The sequence below is a fragment of the Choloepus didactylus genome, chromosome 9 (assembly GCF_015220235.1).
Source record: "Choloepus didactylus isolate mChoDid1 chromosome 9, mChoDid1.pri, whole genome shotgun sequence".
In the NCBI taxonomy this organism is placed as follows: domain Eukaryota; kingdom Metazoa; phylum Chordata; class Mammalia; order Pilosa; family Megalonychidae; genus Choloepus; species Choloepus didactylus.
In genome coordinates this window covers 132,425,714-132,452,002 of record NC_051315.1, presented here as the reverse complement: position 1 = coordinate 132,452,002, position 26,289 = coordinate 132,425,714, and the positions used below count along the sequence as shown (strand labels likewise).

Here is a 26,289-nt window from a genome sequence, read left to right as displayed (position 1 = left end):
GCGTCTCCGTAGTTCATAGGAGCGTCTGGCCTGGTGGTTGGGCCGCTAGCGGGACGCGGGGTGGGAGCAAAAGGGGCTGTACCCAGGTCTCCCAGCAGGCCAATGGAAGGGCGTCTGGGCGCTCCGGGAGGCGGGCGGGAGGCGGGGCCGATCCGTAATTGACGAGCTCTTCATTAGCGACCAGCCGGGCGGGAGGGGCTCGGGAAAGGAGGTGATGCAAGGCTAGCCGAGCCAATGGCCGGTGAGTCGCCGGCGGGGGGGGCGGGGCCGGAGCGGCTGACGGGCGTCCAGAACGTCCTATCCGGGTCCCGCTCGCTGCCGGAGAGGGGGGAGAAGCATCATGGTTCAACGTGGGTCAATTTTTTGTGAATGAGGAGGGGAGGTTGTGGGGCCGCCGCCGCGGTGCACGGTCCCAGCCGCCGCCCGAGCCCCAGCCGCGCGCCCGCCCGCGCCGCCGCCGCCTCAGCGCCCTGGGCCCCGGCCGCGTCTCGCCTCTCGCCGCCCCCCGAGCCCGAGCCCGAGCCCGAGCCGCCGGGCGGACGCGGCGCCGGCTGAGGAGATGCGGCTCGGAGCGCCCGAGCAGGGCTAGAGCGCGGCCGCCGCCCGCCCGCGCACGCCCGGAGCGGCCCGCCCGCCGCCGCCCGCAGCGGTAAGCGCAGCCCGCCGCCGCCGGCCCCGCGTCGGGCCATTGTCCGGGCCGCCGCCGGGCCCGGCCCCGCCGCGCTCCCGCAGGCCCGCAGGCCGCCCCGCCCGCCCCCAGGCCCTCGGCCCCCGCCCCGGACCAGCTCCCGCCCGGGCCCCCGGCCCCGCCTCAGGCCCCCGTCAGACCCCCGGTCAGTCCCCCGCCCGCCGACCCTCCACGCCCTCCCGCTCCCCTCGCCGCTCGAGGGCTGCGCCCGGGGCCCCGCCAGCAGGTGAAGCGCCGCGGGCCGGCCCCGGCGCCCCCCGCGGGAGACCGCGCGCCCCTCCTCCCCGCCCGCGGGAGCCCCGCGGCCCCGCGTGGGACAGTCCGCGCGCAAGGCCCCGCGCGGGACCGACGGTGCGAGGCCCGGCTCGGCTGCGAACTCGTCGCCTGGCTTGGCAGCCCGGACGCGCGACGAGGGGGTGGCGGTCGTCAGCCGCAGTTGGTGCCCAGATCCGATTTTTTTTTTTCTGGAGGGGAGAGCTAAACCAAATTCTGGAGCTTTCCTCCATACGCCCCCCCGCCCCGCAAAAATAATAGCCGATGTTTTGACGCCCGCTGCGGGCCGAGACGACCCAGGGCGCTCCCGGGGAGACCCGGGCTGCGCCTACCTGTTTGGGGGTGAGGGTGACAGGCGGCGCCTCTCTGAGGGGGCTCGGGGTGACCCCGGCTGGTCGGGAAGGGGGCCCTGGCCGCGGTGGGAGTTGGGCTCAGTTACATCTGCAACTTCGGTGCCTGATCTGGTCGGAACCCAAGAGCCAGTTGCCCCATGAACAGGTGGGATCCGATGGGAAGTGAGGGGCCGTGGGGGACCGGGGAGAGGGTTCCCAGACCCGAGGCGTGGAGCCGTTTATGTAACTTTGTCGAATGCTGTGAGTTTGCAGAAAAATGTCCCTCCCTGTGGTTCTCGGCGTCGGTGTCTGCCGTCGTCGTGGTGCGGGTGTCCGATTTAAAGCGGGAGGGGTGGGGGAGACGCAGCCCACCGCCCTGAGTGGGTTTACTCACGTGATTTCCCCAGGCCGGAGATGTGGCTCAGTCCTGCCCAGATACTATCCGCATTTCCCCGGCATTGCAAAAACACACCGTGGGATTATAAGCACATTATCTCATATTTACATTAGCGTTGAATTATTTGACACTGTTATAGCAGGAGAGTGTGCGTATCAGTTGGAAAGGCCGGGGGTGGAACCCAGTGTACTCATTTAATGCACATCAAAAATTTGTAATAACTTGCAGCAGCTGATATGAGTGTTTTCTTTATTGCATGTTGTAAATTGACCTGCTGTGACACAATTTTCAAATAAAGCGTTGCAGAAATTAAACTTAAGTTATTTTAAAACTAATGACTTTCTTAACTAAATCCTGATTGCATTACTGTAGAGACCTACCTAATTGCTTGCTGAGAGCAGCCCTGCCTGCTCCTCGGAAGGGAGAAAAGGGCCTGTGCAGTTACTTTGCTTCCCCTCCTTTTTCTATGCTCAGGGTTTTCTGTTTATTCCAGAACCCACCCAAAGCCTGGAAGTCCTGGGAGTAAACATATAAACAAGCCTTAGCCTAGCCTGGTGAGCTTGGGGGGCTGCTGGAGGGTTCACACCTTGGCCTAGTTTCACTTTTTCTTTTCACAACTGGTGCCTTCTCAGTTGCCTGGAGTTTTAATTGTTTCTGATAATTTTGTTGCCTTGTCTTAGGGACTGTCAAGTGAAAGCTGCTGTGGTGGGTTCAAAATTTAACCAGGAAAGATGGTGGTGGTGGTTGGGGGAGGGAGGGATTGTATTAGGAAAACTCAGCTGCTTGTACACAAATAAACACTATGGCAATTACAAAGCAACAAAAGTTATTGCAGAATTTTGCAGTAACTATGGCAACACAATTACTCCATTATAATTGGAAATGCAAAATGCCACCCAGTTAGAAGTTCCATCAGAATAGATTTTGGGTTATCAAAAATATGAGATTGAATTTGTTTCAGGTAGCTCACGAGAATTCTAAAATCTGTGTTCAATTATCTATTTTTAAGACTTATATTGAGCTTTTCCAGGTATCTTCCTGCCTTGGCGCTGTGGCATCTTACCAGAGAAGAATTCACATCTGTGTGGGAGGGAAGTATTTTCATGCCTTAAACATCCCCCCCCCCCCCCGACACGTTATAAGACCTCTATAGCTTTCTCAGTTCCAGGTTTTTATTTAAAAATCTGACACCTTCTTAAGAGAGCAGTGATCAGTCGGGAAGGAAGCAGGCCTGTACAGGGCAGACCAATGTCACTCTGCCCTCTTTAGGCTTAGTCCTTCCTCCTGCAGGGGAAGAAGGCAGCAGGAACACCCTCCAGGTGTGCCCAGGGGTTCCCTGGGGGAGGTGGTGGTGGGGTGTGGAGATGACTGAGGAAGGAAGCCTGGCAACCAAGGACAGATGTGGCCTGAGAAGTCCTGAGCCGGAGAGAATGTTTTGTGGTCAGCAGCTGCACAACCATGCAGAATAGAAACCTCCAAGTGCCCTGTTCTGAGAATCCCTAGGGGGCCGTTACTGTGGCAAGATTGACAGAGCAACATGGCACCCTGACCACATGCAGCTGGAGCCACTGATCTTGACTCTCACTGGTCTGAAACCTACTTTATAATGGATACCCCTCTTGATGTTTACCAGAAGGACTCTGGTTCTGGAAGTTTCCACACTTTGTGGGGTTGCTGCAGTTTAATTTTGTTAAAACGATTTCCTTTTAACTACTGCATATTTATGCCCAGTAATCCACTTCCATTTTCCAGCTTCATTGTGAGGTTTCAATGCAGCATGAATGGCTTTGAATTCTGATCCTTTGATGTCAGGGGGGTGGCACCAGAGGAAATGCGACTTTGTGCCTTCCTAATTGCCAGAGCAGGAGAAACGTTTCATCACTCCTGGAGAATTTGGCCATACCGTTCTCTATTGGAAACGGCTGAGCTTTCACCGCTCAGAAGCTGCCGCGAGTGATACACTAATACCTGATTGAGTGAACGAGAGGGATACAGAAAATGAGATAACCTCAGCAGCAGGCTCGGGCTGGGCTCCGGCCTGAGGACCAGGACTGAGGGTCGGGTAGTGGGGAATGTCAGTGCCTCTGGGGAGCTCTGGGTTTTGCCCTGTGCTCTTTGGCCTGTGGAGCTGGGGCCGGAGCCCTGCTGTCCCAGCCAGAGGGAGAGCCCTTGCGCCATGTGGCCGCATGCTCCAGACATGGGGTGGGGCAGGCAAAGACCCAGCTCCTCGATTTTAGAGGTGTGTTCTAGTCAGCCTCTGCTGGGGTGTACAGAGGACTCTTGGTTTTCGGACTCAACTTTAGAAGAAGGTAAAGCGCCATCTGGTTCCAGTCAGATGAGGTGCCCCATGTCCAAAGTCATGTTGCATTTTAATGGACCTTCAAGATGTATTTTTTGTGGGAAAATGTGTCACTGAATTGAGGTTAGTAATTTCTTTTCATCAGGTTAGATTTCTTCCTTGGGCATATGTGAGTGAGGAGAAGGGGGTCAGACTGTTTAGGGTAGAGGTGGGCCACAGCGTCTGCAGCTATCCATGGCCCTGCCACCGTCCCTGGCTGCCTTCCCCAACACACCCCATCCTTACGCAGGGTGCCTACATGTAACTGCGGGGACATACGATCAGCATCCTTCCAAAAGCCATGTGCAAATCGGAATTCTGTCCTAGCAAGGAGACTGTGATACCAGTACTTAAGACATAAACCAGTGGCTGACTTTTAATGAGCACTGGCTTGTGCCACATGCTGGCACATTGCCATGCATATGTCATTCATCCCTCCCCATAGCCGTATGGGGCAGGGGCTGCTTCACCCATTTTACAGAAGAGGGGATCTGAGATGGAATGGAAGTGAAGCCTCGGGTACCCCTTGCTGTATCGAGTCCCAAGGTCTGGTCCCTCTTGTCCTTGCCTCTGCTTCGGGGCTGCTGATGGCCATCAGGTTCAGTGTCGAGTTATTAGGGAGAGTGTGGCCCTCTGAGCAGGCTGTTCTTTTGAACGCCTCTCAGGTTCCATGTTTAGTGGACTGTCATTGGAGCTGTCGTGGCTGACACTGTGTTCCAGCAGGACTGGAGAAGGGATTCTGGCTCTCCTGTGCTCTCTCATGTTACACGTGCGGCATTGTCAAACGAGAAGGGATTTTAACAGTCCGTTCGTGAGTGGTGGATACAGCACATGCTTGGGATCTTCTCTGAAGAAGCCACGGGGCTGCCTGGGAGCAGGTGCGCTTGGGGGTGGTGATGGAGGGGTGGGCGCCTGGCACCCCAGAGCCATTTCAATCGGTGCAGCTTGTCTTTCACTGCTGTTGGGTTATCTTGGAAGATTTTATTGGAAGAAAACATTCAAGGACCCAAAACTTTGAAAACCACAGATTTAATCTACTCCCATCGTAACACCAAAGCCAGAAGCCTCAAGAGGAAATATTGACAGATACTGTTATCAGTATGAGGATTTAAAAAATTCTTCTTGCATAAAAGTTGCCATAAGCAAGGTTAAGAGGCAAACAGAGAAAAAAATATACAACATATTGTGCTTATATGAGCTTAACAGACAATATGTAAAGAACTTTTACAAATCAATGAGAAAGGGGTGAGGATCCCTATTACAAAATAGGAAAGCACATGCATATGCAAAGTACAGTGGGTAATAATCAAAATGATATAGCTTTGCTAATAAAGACATTCAGCTGAAAGGAGACTCCATTTGTGCCCTTCATATTTGCACAGATTTAACAGTTTAACTATACCCATTACTGGTGATGATAAGAATTCTTGTCTTAGGGAGTTTCGGTGAGGTTTAGATGATTTAATGTATGGGAAGTGCTTAGAGCAGGGCCTAGCACCTTGTAAGTGCAATGTAAGTGTTGGTTATTTTTAGTTCTCTAATTGCTCTCCAGAAAAGTTTCAAGTGCTAAAATTTTAAGTGGTCCTTCCCCTTGTCCCAGTGATTCTACTTAATGGAGTTTATCCTAAGGAAGACTATGATGAGTATATGGAGATCCAGGTATGTACAAGCTGCTATTCCTGCAGTGTTGATAAAAGCAATCCTCAGTGATGTCTACTTTGGTATTTCTGACTGCAATGAATGACCTGTGCACAGAGCTCAGATGATTCCTTCTTTTTTAATTACATGGGTCTCTAAAGTGATAGCGGCACCCTCTGGGGTATCAGGGAAGTGGGGCTGTGAGGACCGTCACCTGTCTTTTTATACATGTTGGTATTGTAGAAATTGTATTGCATGTAGAAATTGTTGCAGTAAGCATGTATTACTTTCTAATGATACTAAAAAAACAAAAAACAAAAAACACTGTAATATATCTGTTGGGGAAAAATGCTGTTTAGCCCCATTTTTCTTTTTTCCAAAAAAAAAAGAAAGAGAAACCAAGTCCTTGGGAAGTTGATAAATATGCTTAGCATTAGAGGAATTTAGGGGTATTTGTTTCTCTGGCTCTCTTGTAAGCTCTCTGGGTTGGGGGCTGTCCTCCTTGGTCTGGCTGGCTGTGGTACAGTCCCTGCCGTCCATGGGACCTAAGTGACCTGTGCAGAGCCGGTGTGCCCCTACCACCCTACCACCCCCTTGCTTGAAGCCCATGTCCTCAGGACCCAGGCCCAGCCCTCGTTCTCTCTGTGGCCTATTTTACCAGCCTCACCCAAAACACTGACCTGTTGCCTGAGCTTGGCCCTGTACCTGCTTTGCTTCCTTGCTCGTTCTAAGTCCCTTCTGGCCTCGGGGCCTTTGCACACAGGGCTCCCTTTTTTCCTCCCTCCTCCCTCCTCCCTCCCTTTGCCTCCTTCTTCCATGACCCCTTGGTTCATACTCATTGTTTGATCCCTTGATAAACTTAGCCTGGTATCCTTTTTACTCCTTCCCAACATGGTTTCAGTTGTGAAATCTCAATAGTTCATTGTGACATCAGTTGTTTAATGTCCCTTCTCCTACTAACTGGGAGCTCCACGGGGTCAAGGGGATCCGAAAGCCTCCTGCCTGTTTTATACCAGTATCTGGCAGTGTAGGTGGTCGATGAATGAATGAGTGAATGAGTGGCTTTGTGATGAATGAATGGCATGCTGTAGGCCTTTGGTGAGAGAGGCTGGTTGAGGACCTGGCCCTGGCCTTTGATGGCGAGGATGCCCTGCCATGTTTCTGCTTGGCCTCTGGAATTGCTTGCTCCAAATCTGGGAACTTCTTCGTCCTGATTTCGGAGATTACTCGCCTTAAGGAGCTGCCATAAATACCAATAGACCAGGCTCTGTGATGCAATGAAGAATGAGAGGGAGACGAGCCTTAAAAACACAGCTGTCAAGTGGCAAATGGAACTGCTGCGCCGAGGCCAAGGCAGGCGTGTGCGGCTTGTCCTCTGGCTGCGTTGCCCCAGGCTCCAGCGTTCGAGGTGGCAAGCTGCTGCTTTTATTAAAGGCATTTTTTCCTGTTGTTTTAAATTGGAATTAACGACATAATTTAATCATTTCTTATTTGGCCTCATAATTTTTAACGTGGTACCTTAATGTGGTTGTGCATATTAACGTTTTGGAGTTGGCTCTGTTAAAAATGTGAATGTTAGGCTTTGTTAGTTTACTACTGTTTATGAAGTATTCTTTCTTTCTGTGAGTCAAGTGCTTTTGTTGGATTGATGTCTAAGCTTGAAACAGTAAATCAGTTCTGAGGGCATGAAAGCCTGAACCGGCATTCCAAGTGGGAGTGTTGTTCAAACGGTGATGGAATTACATTTTCTCTTGGGAACGGCCCAGTCATCTGGTTTATGTGTTGCTATTTGCTGGAGCAGTTCTTTTTCAAACTAGGGAAGAGAAGTTTTTCCGATCCCCTGCACCCCTCATCCCCCACTGGCCTCTTTTTCTTCAGGGCGTGGGGGGTGGTCAGGGGTGTGTTTTCTCAAAGTTTCTAATTGTTGCTCAGTTACTGTTTTGTAGATACTATTTCTGCACCCAAGACCAAGTAATAAACTTTCTGGGAGAATTTGACCCAGCCGAACAAGTACTCTGTACCTGATGCGGTGGCAGGCCCTCGCAGTGCCAATGCCCCCGGGAAGGCCCTGCCTCTGCCTGCAGGGGGCTTATGTGTCAGCCTGAGACCGGGGCCTTGGGGTGTCATGCAGCTCCAGCCGAGGCTGGAGGGTGTGGTGGGGGCAGTGGCCGTGGGGTGGCCAGGCCCAGGGGAGGAGGGAGGAGGGGTGGGGGAGGCTGGGAGTGGGGCGCAGCCCTTCTTAGAGCACGTGTGGTGAGCCTGGTGGGTGCAGAGCCATTGTGGCTAGATGGGCTTGACGGGCCCCACGGCTGGAGTGCCTGCCACGATAATGAGCTGGGCCAGTTGGCTAATAAGGGCGTGGGTGCCACCTTCTCGTGGTGGCTGGTGGTGGTGGTGGAGCTTGCCTCCCATTCTTAGTGATTGGTGCGTGGTGCCTGGCTCCGATGTGGGAGATGTCCCTGCCCTCTCTGGCATCACTGCCTGGAGCTGCCCCATGGGCAAGTGGACATGCGTGGCAGCCCCAGGAGACCCCCGAGGGCCGTGTTGCAGCCAGCACCTCTTTGGGGTGGAGGCTTGGAGGGTCGTGCTGTTGTGGAGGGCCCGGGGAAGGAGGGGGCCCAGCTCCCGGGCCTCTGAAAGGGGGGCCAGTGCCATTCCTTCCTTCCTCAGCGAGTGTTGGTGAGTACATCCTCTGCGTCAGGCCCTTCTCTAGGTGCTGGACTCTGGGGAGTAGCCGTTCTCTGTTCAGGACTGAAGCTCTGTGGGAGGCAGTGTGTAGAAAACATTCCAGAAGGGACAGCTGTTGGATTTTATACATTGAGTCAAAAACTTATCCTGAGTCCCAGCTTGGCGCTTCTGCAGGGGCCCTCGCCTGCACTGGGTACTTTGAGTGGCCCACAGCCCTGCTAGGGAGGTGGGAGCGTGGGAAACCAGGACCCCAGCAAATCGCTGGCGGGCCTGGCACCTGATCCCTGCTCTCTACCCCGGCTGGGGTGCTTCCGAGTTGATGGTAGAGGACTTTCTCTGGAACGTTCTGAGGAGTCTGACCCCCACTCCATCTTTCAGGGCTGTGGCCACCTGGGGAAGGTCCCCAGGCTTGTGGCTTCACCAGGGCAGGGCTGAGGTCCTCGTTAGTGAGTAGTAAAAGTGTGACCAACCTCAAAGGGGGCCTCGACATTTCTGAGCTGTCAGAAGAAGTCCTGCAGAAAAGGGTTGGGAGTCCAACGGTCAGTTAAAACCCTCTCGGCGCTAAACTTGACGGACAGCTTTTCACCACACAGGTCGCAGTTGGTGGTTATAGACCATTCTTTGGAGAACCCTTCTTTGCCAGCTCTGTGTGGTGATTCTCGCCCCTGGCTCTCCAGGTTAAAGGGCCACACCAGTGGAAGGTCCACGGAGCCACCTACTTTTGTCTCGAAAGCAGTGGTTTTCCTTTAATGTTTGTGGACTGGCAGTTTTGCAGTAGCCTAAGCATATCCCCAAGTAGTCAGCTCCAGCAGCAGCCCGCCTGCAAGTACTGACGTTCGTTCCTTCATCCTGAGACGCAGGGGACTTGGGCTGGGCTGGTTTCACCTCTGTCCCTGGACAGCTGGAGGTGGCTGCTGTGCCGGCAGTGGTGCAGTGGGCTTTCTGTAGGACTGGGCCTCCTGGGAGCTGGGGGCAAGTTGACTGTTTGAGATTTGGAGGTTTTTTATTCGTCCTCCCTCCCTCCCTCCCTCCCTCTCCTTTTCTCCCTTCTCTTCTTCCCTTCTTTCTCCCTTCTTTTCTTTCTACAAAATAGTCCAATATAAAACACTGTAAAATGCTTCCCCTCAGTCCTTCCCCAAACAAGCTTGCCTTTCCTATGTCAGATGGCTGGTGTTCATTCCAGATGTGGGCAGCATTTTAACTAAGCTGTTTTTTTCCCCCGGAATTCTTCTAATGAGGTAGAGGAACAGAGCTGAACTAGCCAAGAGGCCAGCTCTTGTTTCAGATGCTTTCTTCTCTGGCTTCTTGGGGTACTTTGGTATGGGTTTGGGGCTTAGGGTCTTGAGGTGTGGCTGGGCTAAATTCGATTTACTTTGGCACTGGTTTGCTTCTAGGGTAAAGGAGGGGTTTTGATTTTGATGCCTGTGGGGGGTCGAGGCAGACCCGCCCTTGCTGCCTGGCTGGGCTGCCCCCCTCCGGGAGTCCAGTGTGCCGGGTGGGACAAAGGGGGCTCTTCCCTGGAGCCAGCGTGAGGCCCCTCCTCTTCTCAGGTGGGGGCAGGAGGCGGAGCAGCAACCTGTGGCCTACAAGGAGAGTGCCCATCGATCGGGTGTCAACGTGTGTCTGCGAGATGCCCTCAGAGCAGCGGCACAGTGGGTGCCATGGCGGGTGCCGCCTCTTCGGGGGACCTCGGTAGCATTGGGCACAAGCAGCTGCTTGCCTGTATCCTTGCAGGCTCTTCCTGTTGCTCACAGAGGCCGTGTTCCTGAAAGCTCAGCAGCACCTGGTTCATCTTGTGTGGCGTGCCGTCTGCCCCGGGGGTGCTGCTGTGGTATGAGCGCAGGTGTCGCCTAGGTTATGGCAAGATCCAGGCCGAGGCCCCGGGCTCAGTGGATGGTGCGTGGAACCATGCCGCGGGCATCATGCTCCGTTGTGACTGTGTGCTTCCCGGTGTCTCTGGAAGGCAGAGATGTCCTAGGACCTTGCAGACATAGGCTGCAGTCCAGCCACGGAGGGCTTGCCCTGTTTCCCAGCTCATCGTCATTTCTGTCCCTTCTCTTCACCATTCTTACCCATGTGCAGTGAACTGGGCTGCTCCGAAGGGTCTCTGGAAGGTCTGTTTGGCTAGGCAGCTGTGGTTGAGTGATCCTGTGTGGCCTAGGCAGTTGAGTGCTGGGCAGATGAGCTTGTTGGGATGAAGCTGCAGATGTGCAGCTGGCTCCTAGTTGCACGTGAGGATGCAGTGCTCCCTGGGGAGGGGCAGTGAGGGATGATTGGAGGCAGGGAAAAATTCCTGGAAGCTCTCCATCTTAGAGGATCTCTTCATGGCAGGTGGCAGAGAGCATGGGTTACTGTGGGAGTTGATTGGCTTTCCTTCCCTGAAAGTGCAGGTGAATGTAGGTTTCCGGGAGGGCTTGATCCAGCTCCTCCAGTGTCATCAAGGGGCTGGTTTCATTTCCTTGTCTTGGGCAAGTCAGCTCCCTGGTCCTAAGGGGGTCCCAGCTGCCTGCTCCCAGGCTGCAAACCTACTGGCTCATGCTCATCAGGAAAGAGAATCTTTGTCCCAGCTCAAGTCTTGGATTTGCTCTGCTTGGTCTGGCTGAGGTCATGTGTCCACCTCTGAACTGGTCACTGTGACCTTGGGTACAGAATATGCTGTGTTGCTCAGTCTGGGTGCTGAGCTCAACTCCTCCAGAGACTGGCTGGGGAGCCAGGCTTCCCTCGCGTGGAAGTTGGTGCTGTTGAGAAAGAAGGAAGGCAAGGGAATGGATGCTGGGGAGGAAATGGGGACAGCCATCTTCCATGAAGCTGGCTTGCGACAGCTGCAGCAGCAGTTCTGGAACAGCCTTTGGTGTGAGCTCATGTCAGGTGCCATCCCGAACACCACCGTGCTCCGTCTCCCAGATCCTGCAGCTGCCCTCTCTGAAAGGATAATGGGCCCATTTACAGAGGAGAAGAGGCTCAGCACGGACTGGAGGTAGGTCTCGACCAGGATTTCTGTGTGAGTGCTGCTGCAACCAGCATCCTGAAGTCTCCCCTTTCCCAGGGGTTAACCTGGCCCCTGGGAGTCGGGGGCATGTGGCCATCAGGGCCAACTTGAAGTGGACAAAGGTGGGAGAAGTGTGTTAGGCTTGGCCCTTCGCCTGCTGTCTGGCTGGATGCAGCTGACCTTACAGAGGACCCTGAGACACTTGGAGTGGGGATGGCAAACCACCAGGATGGAAGGAGGCTGGGTCTCCAACCGGCTGTGGCTCAGAGCCGCCACTGGCTGCACCCAGCAAGGTGGAAGTGGAGAGCTGGGATTCTGACCAGGCAGGGTGGGTGGAGGGAGGCCCTGAGTGCCTGGTGCAGCTGCTTGTTGGGGGATCCCCCAGGTAACCCAGGATACTCAGGGCAGTCTCCGTCAACTGAGGGTGCTCTGGAAAAGGGTTGAGACCCATGTTGGCTCCTGCCCCATGAGAGCTGGGCGAATGCCAAGGGTATCCTGCGAAGGCCGAGTGCAAATCCTGCCTGCTGAAATGTAGCCTAGGCTGGGCTGAGTTCTGGAAGCCCTTCTCGTGACGTCTGCCCCTCTGCAGGTGGAGGGCCACTGAAAGGAGCATGGGCTTTTGGATCAGATAGATAGGCTTAAAAATCCTGGCTTTACAACTCATCAGCCATGTGAATTGTTCATTTACCTAACTTCCCTGTGCCTTGGTCTTCCTGTCTACAAAGCGGGGATGAGGATTTAAACCTTGTAGGGTTGTGTCAGGATTGAGAAACGAGGGTGCAGTGGCCCAGCTCCTGGACCTGCCGCCCAGCATGAGATGGTAAATGTCACTGCCCGTCTGCAGTCTCCCATACCCACGGTCAGGGAGGACCCGGCCCAGCTGCAGCCCTGAAGTGGGTGTTGATTGTGCCCCAGGCACTGTGTTACTGCCAAGTATCTTCTATTAGTCTTTCAACAACCCTTCCTCCCATTGAACTGTTGTGAAGCGGAATCCTGAAAGTGTGAGTGGCTTGATGATGGAGGAATGTGGATTTGGGCCAGTCAGCCTCCTCCCAAGCCTGTGCCTGTCTCTTTCCTGGTAAAATAATTGGGATGCACAGTAAATAAACTGTGTAGAAAACTGTCCACCTGAGTTCTGGGTATGTTTCTGGGTTGGAAAAGCAGAGTGATGAGGGGCTTGGGCTTTAGGAACAGGCCTGGGTGTGCGTGCTGGCGCGGCCCCTGCGTGCAACCCTGTCCTGATGAGTTTTGGGGAGTATTAAGTGGGATGTCTCCTACAGCCGGAGTCACAGGCCTAGCACTGATGCATGATCAAACAGAAGTGGCAGTTCTGTCTAGTAACAGAATGCTGGACTCTTTTCATTGTCTCTGGGCGTGGAAGGTGCTGGGCCAGAGGGGGAGGCAGAGAACGGCAGACCTGCACACACCGCTTACCGAGGAGGTTTCCTCTGGGGTGAGATGGGGCCTTTGGTCAGCAGTGACTGACCCTGCAATCCTCACTGGGCAGGGGAGTAGGGTGGGATGAGGAGCCAGCACCCCGTACAGAGGGACTGAGGCTGGAGGTAGTTCCTGTCTTGAGTGGGCAGGGAGGTGTTCTGTGCTCATGGGCCCCTGCAGCTGCTTCAGTGGGGGAACGCATCGGGGCCCTTGGTTACCACCCTCCTCCCTACCCTGGCCCTCTTCACCTCGTAGCACAGCTCTGGGATGTGCAGCCCTGGTGCGTGAACCCCCTTCCTCTATACACACTCGCTTGCTTGCAAATGGGACACACCCTCCATACACATACACACACATGAACATCCACATGTACATGTGCACATCTGCACATGCACACACATGCACACACGTGCATTTCCCCTTCACCCCCCACCCCCCAGGCTGGAGTATGGAAGCCTAGCCAGTGTCCAGTGGTTCTCCTGGGCTGGGTGCAAGTCAGCTGCTTACCTCCTGCCACCCGCTGCTTAATGAGGAACGGTGGAGTTTCTTGAGCGATTGCGCATCTGATGGCGGTTAGGGTGATGAAATACTCCCTCCACTGAGTGCAATGCTCCTCCAGTTCCTCCTCTCTAGATGCACAGACTTGATGTTTCCATCCTTAAAAGTCCTCTGTCTTTGGAAGGAGAACACTGTCTCTTTAGGACAGTAGATCCTCACATGGGGCTTTGAGTGTCATCTCTTCGGAGAGGGCTGGGGCTTGGTAGGGCTGGGCCAGGTGAGGCCAGTTTCCCCGAAGGCTGTGCTGCTCTCTTCTAGACTGGAACCATGTTTTTCTTATCATCATCCAGCAGTTACTCCTAAACCTGGTGTGTGTACGGGATTTCCTTAGGAGTTTGTTTTCTTAGTTTTATAGTGTCATATCGTTAAATTCCAGGGCCCCATTCGTGGTTCTGGAGGTGTGCCCTGAGTGACCAGCAGTGCTCCCAGAATCAGTCAGTGGAGGGGCTCTGCCCTTACAATGGTTGTGGTGGCTTCTTGCCTACTGGTCACCTGCGGTCACTCAGGGCTCTGACCTCCTTCCCTACTCGCCCCCTGGGTGCCCATTGCACCTGCACCCTTGGGCAGCACTCCTTTTTGCTTTCCCCAAAGCCATTGCTTGTAACCTGTCCCAGTAGAGGCCCCTCACCGCCTTCTCCCCACCCTCCCATCCATACTCCAAGAAGGCATATTGAACCCCACTGTCACATGCTCCTGGACACCCTCTCCTCCACCTCTGGGGTTACCCCCACTCATCTTTGGGCTTTGCTCTTCCTTTGGTGCTGTCCGTTTTCACAGCAGTATCTATGGGCCCGCCAACTCCGTTCTCAAGGTTATTTTAGCTCTCTCCAAGCCCATCACCTTGAGCCCACTGGGCCACCGCACCCATCATTGCGGTCAGGACTTGACCTCACTGTCACGTTGAACTGCCAAGAAGCAGAACTCGGAGGTTTTCCTTTCCCTTCCTGGCCTCCAGTTCTTGCACCTCTCTTCCCCCACACACTGTCTTCCTCTTCCTCCCTCGGGTCATGTCACTTCCCTGCTCAGTTACTAGCTCCCCATTTTCTACCATAAAATCCAAGTTCCTTTTCCTGACTCAGGGTCCTTCAGGGTTTGGCCCAACTCCCCTTTCCCAGATTCCTTCCTTCTCAGATTCTCTCTGGTCTGGCTGCTTTGGCCCCCCTGGATCAGGCTTTGCTGTCCCAGGGCCTCTATTTTTCCTGCCTCGGGTCTTATAGGAGACTTCCAGGGCTGAGCTATAGGGGATGGTTCCGGCTGCCTCTTTTTGGTGGTTGGTGGCTTCCTTTGAGTCTGTCGTGGCGGAGGGTACAATCACAGCGCCTTTTGACTCCTGAAGTGTTTTTTCCTGGCCTTGTGCTCACTTGGTTATAGTGAGTCTTGAGTGAGGCTGCAGTTAGGACTTTTGAGTCCTGCTCTGCTCCCTGAGGCCCCCAAGCAGAGGCTCCATGGAGACCAGGGCCAGCGGTGTCTGCTCTGCAAGGTTCTGCTGGGGAGCTGTGCTGTATGCCTGGAGGTGCAAGGGCTCCTCTGGCATGGGCACTGACAGGCCACGGGCAAGACGGAAAACGAAAGGGCTGGCCTCCTTGGCTACCATTTCCATACTCTGTCTCTGCCTTCCAGTTCTTCCTGCCCCTGCTGGAGAGATGGGCTAAGGCAGAGCCTCCCCACCTTGGAGCTGTACAGGGTTGGGCCAGGGGCCCTGGAGCCCGGGTGCACTGCCTCCTGCTTGGAGCAGCTGCCTGGGCTGTTTTGTCAGCGTGCTGAGCTGCAAGGTCATTTTCTTTGTATGCCATGATGTCAAAAACTTGAGTTATTGGACTAAGGGAAGCTAAGGGTAAGGGTTTTCACCCCAGATGCTAGGGAGAGGGTGTCCTGTCCTCTCCAGGCAGGAGGGGCCTTGGGACTGCCCACAACCCCAGTCTACAGAAGACGGACAGGCGCTGGGCAGCAAAGCTCACAGAGGGGCCAGGAGACAAGATGAGGCTCTGCCTGTGGCATCCGGAGCCCGAGACCCCTCTGCCTGCCACACTCACTGCCCACACCTGCTTCCGCTGTGTCAGGGCCGATGTGGGGCCCTGGACTGGATCCTCCCGGTTCAGCGTTCTGTGCCCTGGGGAGGGCAGCGAGGGGCTGCGAGCTCCCCCTCAGGCCCACCTGTTCCCCACCTTCTTGGTCCTTTAATGCATTCAGAAGTGTGGTTTAAGCTGGTTTTATTGTTCAGATATTATCTTTGTGCATATTTTAATGCAAATTGGCACCTTAGGGGCTACGAACAGGGCTGTGTCCTCCTCTGCAGAAACGGCATCCAGCAAACCAGAACTCTTGTTAAGCCCGAGGTGCAGGGCAGTGTTTTCTTTTTTAATCAAATGTCTTACCGTTGAGAGACATACTTACAAATGCCATTTTGTATATTGTCTTAGGGAGTTCGTGGGTCCTTTAAGTTACACAGATTCCCCAGATTAAGGGTTCCTCATCCAGAGGAGATGGTATGGGGCCCTGAAACCAGCCTTGGGGTCTCCCAGCACTGACTTGGTGCACAGATGGTGGGGCCCTCCGGTTTTCTACCTTTTGCAGTGGCGGGCCAAGGGGACGCTGCTTTTCCTTCTCCTTGCATTTTGGGTGTCGTGGCTCAGACTGAAATGCGGGAGCACAGCACGTTCTGCTTCTCAGGTGCAGCAGTCCCCGTTGGTACTCAGGATCAAGATGTGTGCTCAAGTTCCCTGTTCAGAGGAGTGGCGTGCCCAAGTTTTCTTTGTGTGGCTCGTGTTTTTCTCCTACTTGGCCAGCCTGTTCTGCTCCTCACAATGGGCTAAACCATCCTAGGCATTCTGCAAGCTGGTGGGACTTAGCTTCCCCTTGCTCTTCTTATTTCCACTTCCTGTCCGTGTTTGAATTTTTCCGATATTCATGTGACATGATTGTGCCCCCTGCCCCCACCTGTTGCTGAGTGAGGGCACCCTAAGCCTGATTTGGGTCTGGAGGCCCCTGGTCTGAACCCCACCCTTGCTGGCTGGATTTGGTTTATATCAGGGTGCGGTTGTTGGTGTCTGAGCCGTGGATCTGTGTCCTTGCAGTGCTGTTTTTTTACTGAGAATGGAAAGGAATGCATCATGGTAGATTGGATTGACCAGGCTTCCTTTCAGCCTTTTGGGTTTGGACACTAACTTCTCCATGGCTTCCCTGTTGACTGTGTACTTGCTGTGGATCTCCGTGGTTCTCAGAGAGGTCAGGGAAGGGGAACCTGTGACTGGCTGAGTGGTTTAGTGGCCCTGCCCAGTCCCAGTCCCAGCCCCTGCTCCCATCCCAGCCCCTGTCCCTGTGGGCCACTCCTTGATCTTTTCAGGCAGCACAGTCACCCTCCTTTCGGATTCCTAACTCATGGGCACCGGAGTCCGTACAAAATGTCATTCCTCCACTTGTATGTATGTGGATGACAAGAGTCTTGGTAGTGACCGTGCCCTTTGTGGAAGAAACGGGGATCCAGAGAAGTGCCGGGGCCTCCCAGCGGGCCAGGGGCTGCGTTAGGCATGGCGTGGCTGGTGGGGAAGGCAGCGGGCAGCTTCCTCCTTGCCTCGCTGGTCGGGTGAGAGCCCTGGGCCAGGTGGTGGTTGCAGGAAGTGTGAGTGCCTTCCTGGGCCCTGGAGTCCTCGGGCAGATGGCAGTAAGATCCATGAACTGGACAGTTCTGAAAAACATTTGCTATGAACACACATGTGCAGATGACATGGGCTTCTCATGCAGCAGAATGGACAGTTTTCCTGAGTTTAGATAAAATATGAGACGATATATCTCCTACCTGGGGTGTTCTTCTCCTGGCCTGCTTCCCCACCCCCTGGGAGCACTAGGGTGCTTCTCCTTGCTAATGGGGGGCTCCAGGGAGGAGTTGGGGAGACCCTGCTGTGGCCATCTGTGCAGAACTTCCAGGACTTAGCTGATCACTTGGTGTGATCCGAAGGGAGTGTGGTTGGAACTGCAGTCAGAGGATAAGAACGTCTTATGGAAATTATTTCTCTTGTATTGCCTGAAAGTGTTTTTGTATTAAAGCATTTCCAATATCGTTAATATTAAGGAGCTAAATTGGGAGAATAGATCAACAGTACAAATAAGCAGTTACTGTAATTGGGAAAAATACTAATGACTTAATTTGCATATGTGGCAGAAGCAGTTCTTTTTTTTATGACTGCCTTGAATAATAAAAGACAGGTTGAGTATCGCAAACACAAGCGGATGAAGAAATCCATTAATTCTCATATTCATTTTTTAAAAATGGCATTCCTGGTTTTCACAGTGACAATTTAATAATTAGGGTACCTAATTTTAATCCGTTATGTGGGTGTGTGCCCTGCTTGGCTTGGGAAGCCGGCTCTGGTTTGTGTGGTTCTGTGCTGGAGCTGGTTTCCAGGAGTAGGCGGGGGGCGGTGATCTTGGGTGGGAGCACGGCCTGCCCCCTCTGCCGGGGCGCTGCGTGTAGTGTGAGCAGAGCAGTCCTAGCCCGCGGAAGGCGTGTGTTGCATGGACTCAAGGACTGTGACGGCCCCTTTTTAGAGTGACGGCAGTGAGTCTGCTTCAGAGACACTCACCCACAGGTGGCTTTGTCCCCTCTGTTCCCAGGGGACATACAGCAGTGCCTGGGGACAGTTTTGGTTGTCCTGGGGGTTGGGGGTGGGGGGGCTCCTGGCATCCAGCAGCTAGAGGCCAGGTTGCTGCTGCCCGCCCCGCGGGGCTGGGACAGGGACTCCTCTGGCCCACGGGTGGCCGTCCAGGGCCCGGGTGCTCTTGTCTTGGTGGCTGGGACACTAGTGTTCTGTTGACGCAGACCAAGGCGGGCTTTGTTCCACTGCACACTCATACTGGTAACTTCAATAAGTAATTCTGTAACCACAAGTTACATCCTTTACCAGCTTGGAGGTGAGGAAATGTAGTCAACTTTCATCTACATTTTTTTGCATGTGAATAAAATGTACCTTTATCCTCTCCTCTTCCTTTCTTTTCATTTCTCTGTCTCTTTCAAATTTGAAAAATGGGTTTCCAGTCCCCAGAACTTCCATTTTCCTAGCTGGGGTGTGTCGTGCATGCAGATGTGGTTAGATGTGACCAGGAGGCTTGTCGTGTTGTGGGACTACATAAGAAGAAAGGATTTTGCCTAATTGTGAATTGAATTTTTCGAATATGCTAAAATGAAATCCTGAGAGTTGTTTGTCTTCCACTGTAGCTAAACTAGCTGTATGTTTTCATTGTAGCGATAGAGAAACGCAGGCAACGAAAGCAGCAGCCATTAATCTTAATTCTTGGAATATATTTCTTCATCCCAACATCACATGTTAATCCTTTGTTCAGGTGACAGCTCAGTAACAATAAATATACTTTATCCTCTTTATGTGTGTGTGGATTGTGTGTGGGATGCTGTTTTTTTAGTCACCACCAATCATAAATACTCAATCAGGACACAAACATTTTGTTTGCTCCATCGCTTCCTGGAGATGCTGCCAAATGGTAAGCTCAGCTGAGTAGTAACTGGGTGCCTTGCTCTTGAAGGTTTAAGTTCGTGCATTTCCCGAGCTTCTGAAATGGGATTTGAAGGCTGGATGGAGGATGACTCTCTGAAGACCCCTGTGCAGCCAGGAGCTGTGGTAGATTGAATCATGCACCCCAACAAAAGGCACGATCAGAGCTGCCTTCCTGTGGGTTTGACCCCATTTGTAGATGGGACCTTTCGAAGATGTTCTTATTCTTTAAGGTGTGGCCATCCAAGTCAGGGTGGGTCTTGCTCTGGATTACTGGAGGCCTTACAGATGGAAAGCTGCAGGGAGAGAACCTGGAGGCCAGAAGTCCGTGGAAACTGGAAGAGCAGATACAGGAGAGAGATGACCACCCGACCAGAGGCAGAGATGCGAGCCAGGGAAGCCCATGTGGCGACTGGCCCCAGGACGCCGCGGACTCTAGGGAGAAAGCACGCTTGACTGACACCTGGATCCCTGACTTCCGGCCTTCTGAATCGGGAGCCAGCAGGTTCTGGTTAAGCCTACCCAGTATGTGGTGTCTGTCACAGAGGCCGGGCAAACCAAGACCTGAGCAAAGAAGGGAAATGATCTGTGTAAACAAACAACCTGGGCAATTTAGTAGATTGTCACAGTGGTTCTTATACACCCAAGGCTACATCCCTCCCATGTTGAGCACAAACATCCGGTAACTACAGGAAAAGCTGGAAGAGACAAATGTTCATCAATACGGTAACTGTGCCTGTGTGCACACTTGGTTTCCATGAGCACGTTGGAGAACACCAGGTGTGAAGGTTGTGGCAGAGCCCAGGCGTTCCGTGGTGCCATCCTCATCGCCCCCATCTTAGCCCCGAGACGGGCCGTGCTGCCCCCTTTCCTTCAGTGGGTCAAGCCCTATCTTAGGCCAGCTCTCGGGGGTCCCACCTGCTATTGTCTGCGTTTCTGAAGCCCCCTTTCCCTCTCCTTTCCATGCCTGATACCCCAGCCCAGAGGAAGCGATGGCCATCCGGAGAGGCTGCCAGGTGTGGGCACCCTGCACATTTGCCAGACTGGACATGTCTGTCTTGAGCCCACTATTCCCACATAGGTCACCTGAGGTCACATCCTCAGGAGAGTGTCACTGTCTCTGTTGAGGTGCTGAGCTCTGTCCAGCTCGGCAAGCCTTAATCGAGAACCTGTAGGCTCTGCAACTTGGCTGTCAGAGGTTCTTGAAGTGTCGAGGTGGTGATGACTAATGAAGTGTCCTGGGCACGGACCGGGAGTCTGAGGCAGGCCCTGAACCCAGCCCAGGGGTGCAGTGAGGCTCTTGGGGGTGGGGGTGGTGGCACTGAGCCGAGCCTGAGAAGCTGAGAAGCTGGGGCAGATGGGGCCTGGGAGGTGGGGAGGAAGCACCTTCTGGGTCTAGAGGGTTTGGCCGGGGAATGGCTTGGAGCCAGCCTGCCTGCTGCTGGAGCAGGGTGCACGGAGGGCAGGGTGGGGGTGCTGGTTCCTGCTCAGGCCAAGCGGGCCTCTCCAAGGTCAGGCTTCACCCTGGGGCAGCAGGGAGCAAGGCCTTGAAGGGTTTCTGGGTGGTGGGGAGTGGGGCTTGGCTGAAATTGATTTTTCAGTCCTGTATGGACACTCTGGTGTCAGGGATGGGTGGGCCTGGGGGGTGGGGGTCTTGAGGTCTTGAGGTCCATAATTTACAGCATAGTGACTGCTCTGCAGGTGTGTTGACCACCTTCTCTTTTTTTTGCCTAATGAGTGCTCACACATCTTTAGGGGGACCCAGGACTTGTGGAGACCCTCTTTTCATGAGCTGGGCCCAAGCGCCTTTACTGCCCCTGCTGTCCTGTCCTCAGCCCTCACCGTCCCGAGTGTGGCGTCACGTTCCCCCTGGCCTGGCGTGCCCCTGTCCCCTCTGGCTGCTCAGCCCTTTCTTCCAGGCCCCTCCTCGCCTGCCCTCCCCCCACCCCGGGCTCCATGTCGCTTTAAATTCCCCGTGGCAGTGCGCGTGTCCTTTTTCATGCCTCCTGGGTGGACGGTGGCTCCTGTCCTACACGTGCAGCCTGCAGTTCCGGGTCTCAGGCATTTGATGCATGAGTGAGAGGAAGCTCTGAATGGGGCCATTTTCCCTTTGGAATGAAAGGCGGGAAAGAGATTGATCTTGAGGTAACTGGACAGAAATTGGAAGTCTGCAAAGAAGTTTGTTTTGTGATTGTTTTTGAAAAACAATTTTACCTGAGGGGAGTGTTGGGTCACCCTCTCCCCGTGGCTGTTGTCGGGGCCTTGGGGGCGATTTGGGGCACCCTCTCCCCACAGTTGCCATCAGTCCTTGGGGATGAGTCTGGTCACCCTCTCCCCGTGGCTGTCGTTGGGGCTTTGGGGACGAGTTGGGGCACCCTCTCCCCACAGTTGTCATTTGTCTGATGGCCAAGGGTTCTGGCACAGGGTCAAGGCTGTGGCCCCCGTCTTCACGGGCTGGCTTGTTCCTGTGGCTGGGCCATGTCTGGTCTGGGGTGTGGGAGCTCACTTGGAATAACTTCTCTTTTCATTAAAGACCGTCACTGAAAAGCCACTGATTTGTGAGGCTTTGACTTTTTCTCCTTCCTTTCATCATCCACTCTCGTCCTGTTGCATGTTGTGATTGGCGTGTCAGTGCATTTTGTGTTTGCCTGTTCATGGAGCTGGGCTCCACAGAGATCTTCATTTAGCCACATCCTAAATTCTTTGTTCTGATTGCATCCTAATGATTTGCACCTGCAGCATCCTGTGCTCTTGCCCCTACTGTTTTTTTTAACTGTTACTCAAGTGGCGTCCGCCTGGGCTTTGTTTGAGGCTACTGTAGGAGCTAAGGAGTGCCAGATGCCTGAAACAGGAGTGATCCAGAGAACAGAAGGGGCCCGGCCCCCTGGTCCCTGCTCCTCGGTGAGCATCCCGGCTGCCCGGGCCTTGCCAGGGCTGCGTGCAGAGGCGGAGGCGGGCGGCTCTGTGGCAGGTGAAGGCCAGGGTGCTGATGGTGGTGGACTCGGGCTCTGGGGCCTGGCTGGCCAGGCAAGGCCGTCTCCTACTTCCTGGGATGGCTCTGCTGGGGTCCTTCTCGGAGCAGGGTGGGTGGAGGACTGGGGCCCACCTGCTCGGGGACCATGGGAGTCCACATGAAGCTGTGGGACAAAATCCCAGTGCGAGGCGAGATGGGGGCGCCACTGTGGTGGCGTGGCTGTGATGATGGCAGCGACGACCCAGAGGACAGGGGTGGGCGGGAGTGCCAGGCACAAGTCCCCTCCGACACTCTGCCCCTCGTCTGTGTCGGCACTCAGAGTGGATGCCGGACTCTTGTAAGTCTCCTGGGCGCCGTAGAGGAAATGCCCGTTTCCGATGCCTTCTGCGCTCACTGTTAACCTTGGGTTAGACTGAGATGAGTCCATGTGTTTTTTGGAATGGTGAGAGGATGGCGAGTTAATTTGTAGCGTATCGTAGCTGGTGTACTGCCTGTGGCAAGGCGAGGCTGGCCAGCAAAGCCCAAGTGTGTGTGGCGCGTTCTGTGGTGTCTCCTGGAGGTGATTGTGCTGCGTGGGCAGGTGCCTTGCATGCTGGGGCCGTGTCTGCAGGGAGGGCACAGTGGGCAGCAGTATGGGGGCGGCCCTCCTGAGCTGTCCAGCCCAAGGCCCGGCATCAGGCCTGGGGCGGGGGGCCAGGCATATTTGAGGAGTGGGCAGCAAGTCAGGGTCTGGGGACTACCCAGGTTCCCGGCCCCCCAGTGCTGTGCCCTCATTCTGTGCTCCAGCCGCACAGATCCATTTCGTGTCCCTGATGGTGCCTTCCTTCCTGCTCATGCACTTGCCACGCCCTGGGCCTGGAGAGCGTGTCCCCCACCCCTCAGTCCCTCAACCCTGCCGCCCTGTGCCTGCTTAGCTGCGGCTTCCTCTGCGAAGGCCCACGGACCCCTGAGCTGGGCGGGGTGCCCTTCTCCCTGCTCTGTCATGCGCAGGTGGTGCCCTCCTGGTGCCATCCTAAGGTCCGGTCAGGGCCTCCTGGTTGGCACCACCCACCCCTTATCCCATGACCGCGAACCCCCTGAGGGAGGGGGGCTGCTTTCCTTGCGATGCCTGCATTCGTTTCATAATTTTTTTTATAGTCCATCTTTTCTTTTCTTGGTGTTTATCCTCATTTTGCTGGACCCAAGTAATTTACTCAGAAAGATTGCCTGTGAGGTAAATTTTCTAAGTTCTTGCATGACTGAGAATGACTTTGATTGGTCAGTTGATTAGGTACAGAATTCAAAGTGATTTTCCTTCAGTACTTAGAAGCTATTGCAACAGGGCATTTCTTTTTAGGTTTCTTGTTTTGATTTTTCTCTGGAACTTGAGATTCCACCCCTCTATGGTTTTCTGAAATTTCACAGTGTGAGTCTTTTTATGTTTATTTGTCCCAGATGGCACACAGTGTACCCCTTTGTTTTAAAGTACATCTGAGGGAAGTTTCCTCCTCCTATTGTTGTTATTATTATTAGTAGTAGTACTGGTAGTAGTATATAAATGTATAGATGCCCCCCCACCCCGTTCCCCTTGGTGGAATTCCTGTCTATCCCATTCAGACTCCCAGCTTCGTCCTCTGAGATTTGCCTGCCTCTGCAGCTCTGCCTTGGCTCTCACCTGCTTCACTGCCAGGAGCTTTCCCTCGTTCCCTGACTGCTCCTTGTTTGCAGCCTTCAGGGCTCCGTCGTGGATGCAGTAGGGTCTCGACACTGTTACTTGTGGAGGAACTTGAATTACCTGTTTCCGTTTATCTTGGTCACTCGTTCTCTTGCTTCAGCTTTTCCTTAAATGGTTGGTAAATTCTTTGTTCTATTTAAGAAGCAGGAAGTAAATTCCAGATGAATTAAAGGCTTAAATGCACAAAGTAAAGCAGCAGGAGTCTCTGACGGTGGTCTGGGTGATGGCAGTTACCACCGGGCCGCCAGGGAGATCCTCCTCGTGGAGCCAGGGTCCCAGAAACTGCAAAAAGACAGGCACTTGGGACTGTGTAAAGATTCACAGCTTCTGAGTGGCTAAAGATACCATAAATAAAAGCAGAGAATAAATGAGAGTTTTTGGCAATTGTGTCACATTTGCCATATTAAGGGATAATGTTTATGTTATACCAAGACCTCTTGAAAAATGGAGAGAAAGACAAGCTTTTAGAAAAATGAACCAAGGCTATGAGAGCAGCTCCCAGTGGTTGAGAGCCGTGAAGACATGCTCCCACTCCCTGGTGAAGCGGTGCCGCCTCACCCGGATGAGCCGGAAGCAGAGAGAAGGACGGCAGCCGCTGCAGGAGGGCCGTGGGCAGTGGAGGCATGAGCTGTCACAGGCTCCCTGGAACCCATCCTCAGCATTTTCCGAAGTAGGAAAAACCCAGATCCTGTGACTCAGCACCCACTCCCGGAGTGTGACAACACTGGCACCAGGAGGTCTCCCACAGTGCCGTCATGGTAGTAAAAAATGTTGGGAGAAGGTTTCTGCCCATGGACAGGAGAGTGGTTGGGTACGTGCTGGTACAGCTGCTCCCTGGAGTATTCTGGGAGGCGTGGCTGGGTGAGAAGAGTAAGATCCTGAGAGGTGTAAGGCCAACAGTGACGACCTGGAGATGTGTGTGCGCGTGCGTATGAAAATGGAAAAAAGAATGAAGAGTATGCACACGGAAAGTAACCTGTCAGGTAGCTTGTGGTGGGGGAGAGGAGGGAAAAGAAAAGGGAAAAGATATTGCTCTAAAAGAAACCAGTGTGCATAGATCCCACTTACGTACAACGTATACCTGTGTGGGTTTCTGCATGTCTAACAGGAAAAAGCTGCCGGCTTCTAGGGGAAGTTGGCCACAGTAAGTGGAAGATGAGTTGCCGGGTAATGATGTGTGTGTTGGGATTCTCTTTGGCAAGAACAGAAGTGAAGCCCATCCGTGTGTGTGTGGGCTCGTTTGCGTTTATAGGAGCCGCGGCAGTCCAGGGAGGACTGTCCCCCAACCCCCCCATTGGCCCTGGTGACCTCGGGGGTGGTAGCCAGGGAGGTGATTAGACTCGCCTCTGTACCTCTTTGATTCCCGTTGTTGCACTTCTGACAGTAGTTCCTTTTGTAATTGGAAGAGCAACTGTGAAGGATGAGAGGGCAAAGTCCAGCGGCTGGGAGTGAGGGGTGGGTGGGGAGTTCTCCCTCTGGGCTGCCTTTGCGCCCCTTAGATAACAGGCTCGTCTGAGGGGCGCACAGCAGACCAGCCCTCCAGGAGCTCCAGAACCCTACCCTCACCAGGCATCCCCCAGTTTTCAGGTTCTCTTCTGCCCTGCTGACCTTCTTGCAGTCTGGAACCTCTTGGTGATGCTGCTGGGCAGATGGGGTACCGCCGTGGATAGCTGTAGTCTGCTTTGTACCCCCTGGATGCTGCTGTTTGCCTCCACTGGCCAGCATCTTCCATCATTGTTGAACGTGTGTTGAAGCCCCTGACTGCTGATGCCCCCCTCCCCGTGGGCTTTTCTCCATTACACATCTATACCTGTTTTATCCCTGGAGCCTTGGGTAATGTGCTGGGACAGGGGTAGATCCATAAGCCCAGGTCACCGTCTCCATGCACAGATGCGTCAGTCACCTCCCTGTGTTGAGGTGCTGGGCAAGACTGTGGTCAAAGCTCCAGGGCCCTGCCCGGCCCCCATCCTGGCCTGCCTGAGTGGTCCCCAGGGCTGTGGTCCCTGGGACTGTCGGGGCGAGGGGAAGGCACCTGCCACAGGTGTGAGCAAGGCCCGCTCCTCTGAAGAGGTGCTGCCTAGAAAAGGCCAGCCACAAGGCCCACTGTTCCTGAGCTTGCAGGAGCTTCATGCAATGCAGATTCCCTGTCTCCCCAGGCTCTAATCCGTGGCTGTGAGACCCACCCGCCGGGGCATGGCTGGTGGGCTTGGAGGTCCTGGGGCAGACGGCCACTTCTTTTCTGTTAATTGGTGGCTCCAAATGGCAGAAGGTTAGCGCAGTTGTCACAAATGACAGCTGTTGTTAATTATCAAATTAGGAGATTAGGCTGGGGTTGACACTTCATGGTCAACTTTAATTTCTTTAGCTGTCTGTAATTTATTCCAAGGATGGCTTTAAAACAGTACTTACTGAAAGACAGTGTGCTGCCGGGATTTGCGAGAAGGAGAAGAGAGGCAGTGCTCCTGGCCCCGCAGACCCACTTCTCTGGCTGCAGAGCCCCCAGCGCCCCAGGCAGTGCTGTCAGAGCAGGTGCAGCACTGGAGGCTGGCGTCCCACACAGGCTTCGTGCTGGGATGCTGCCAACCCATGCCTGGGTGACAGGCCCCGGACAGCACCAGGCCTGGCCCCGCAGACCATGGGCTCATGACTGGACCCTGCTCCCCACTGACTTTCCCAGCCATGGAGACCCTGAGAGGGGGGACTGGAGACCGCTGTGGGGACACAGATGAGCATGCTTTTCGAAGTCGAGAAGGGCAGAG

The 26,289-nt window shown here is 54.2% G+C and overlaps 1 protein-coding gene across 7 annotated transcripts in view; it reads left to right on the top strand.

Moving 5' to 3' along the window:
* The first annotated feature begins 323 nt into the window (after nucleotides 1-323).
* The window catches only part of HDAC4 (histone deacetylase 4), a 367,147-nt gene continuing 341,181 nt past the window's right edge, over nucleotides 324-26,289 (top strand). For all 7 annotated transcript variants that reach the window (XM_037849277.1, XM_037849273.1, XM_037849274.1 and 4 more), the window contains exon 1: nucleotides 324-649. The gene's annotated coding sequence lies outside the window, so the exon portion shown is untranslated. The remainder of the gene's footprint in view (nucleotides 650-26,289) is intronic.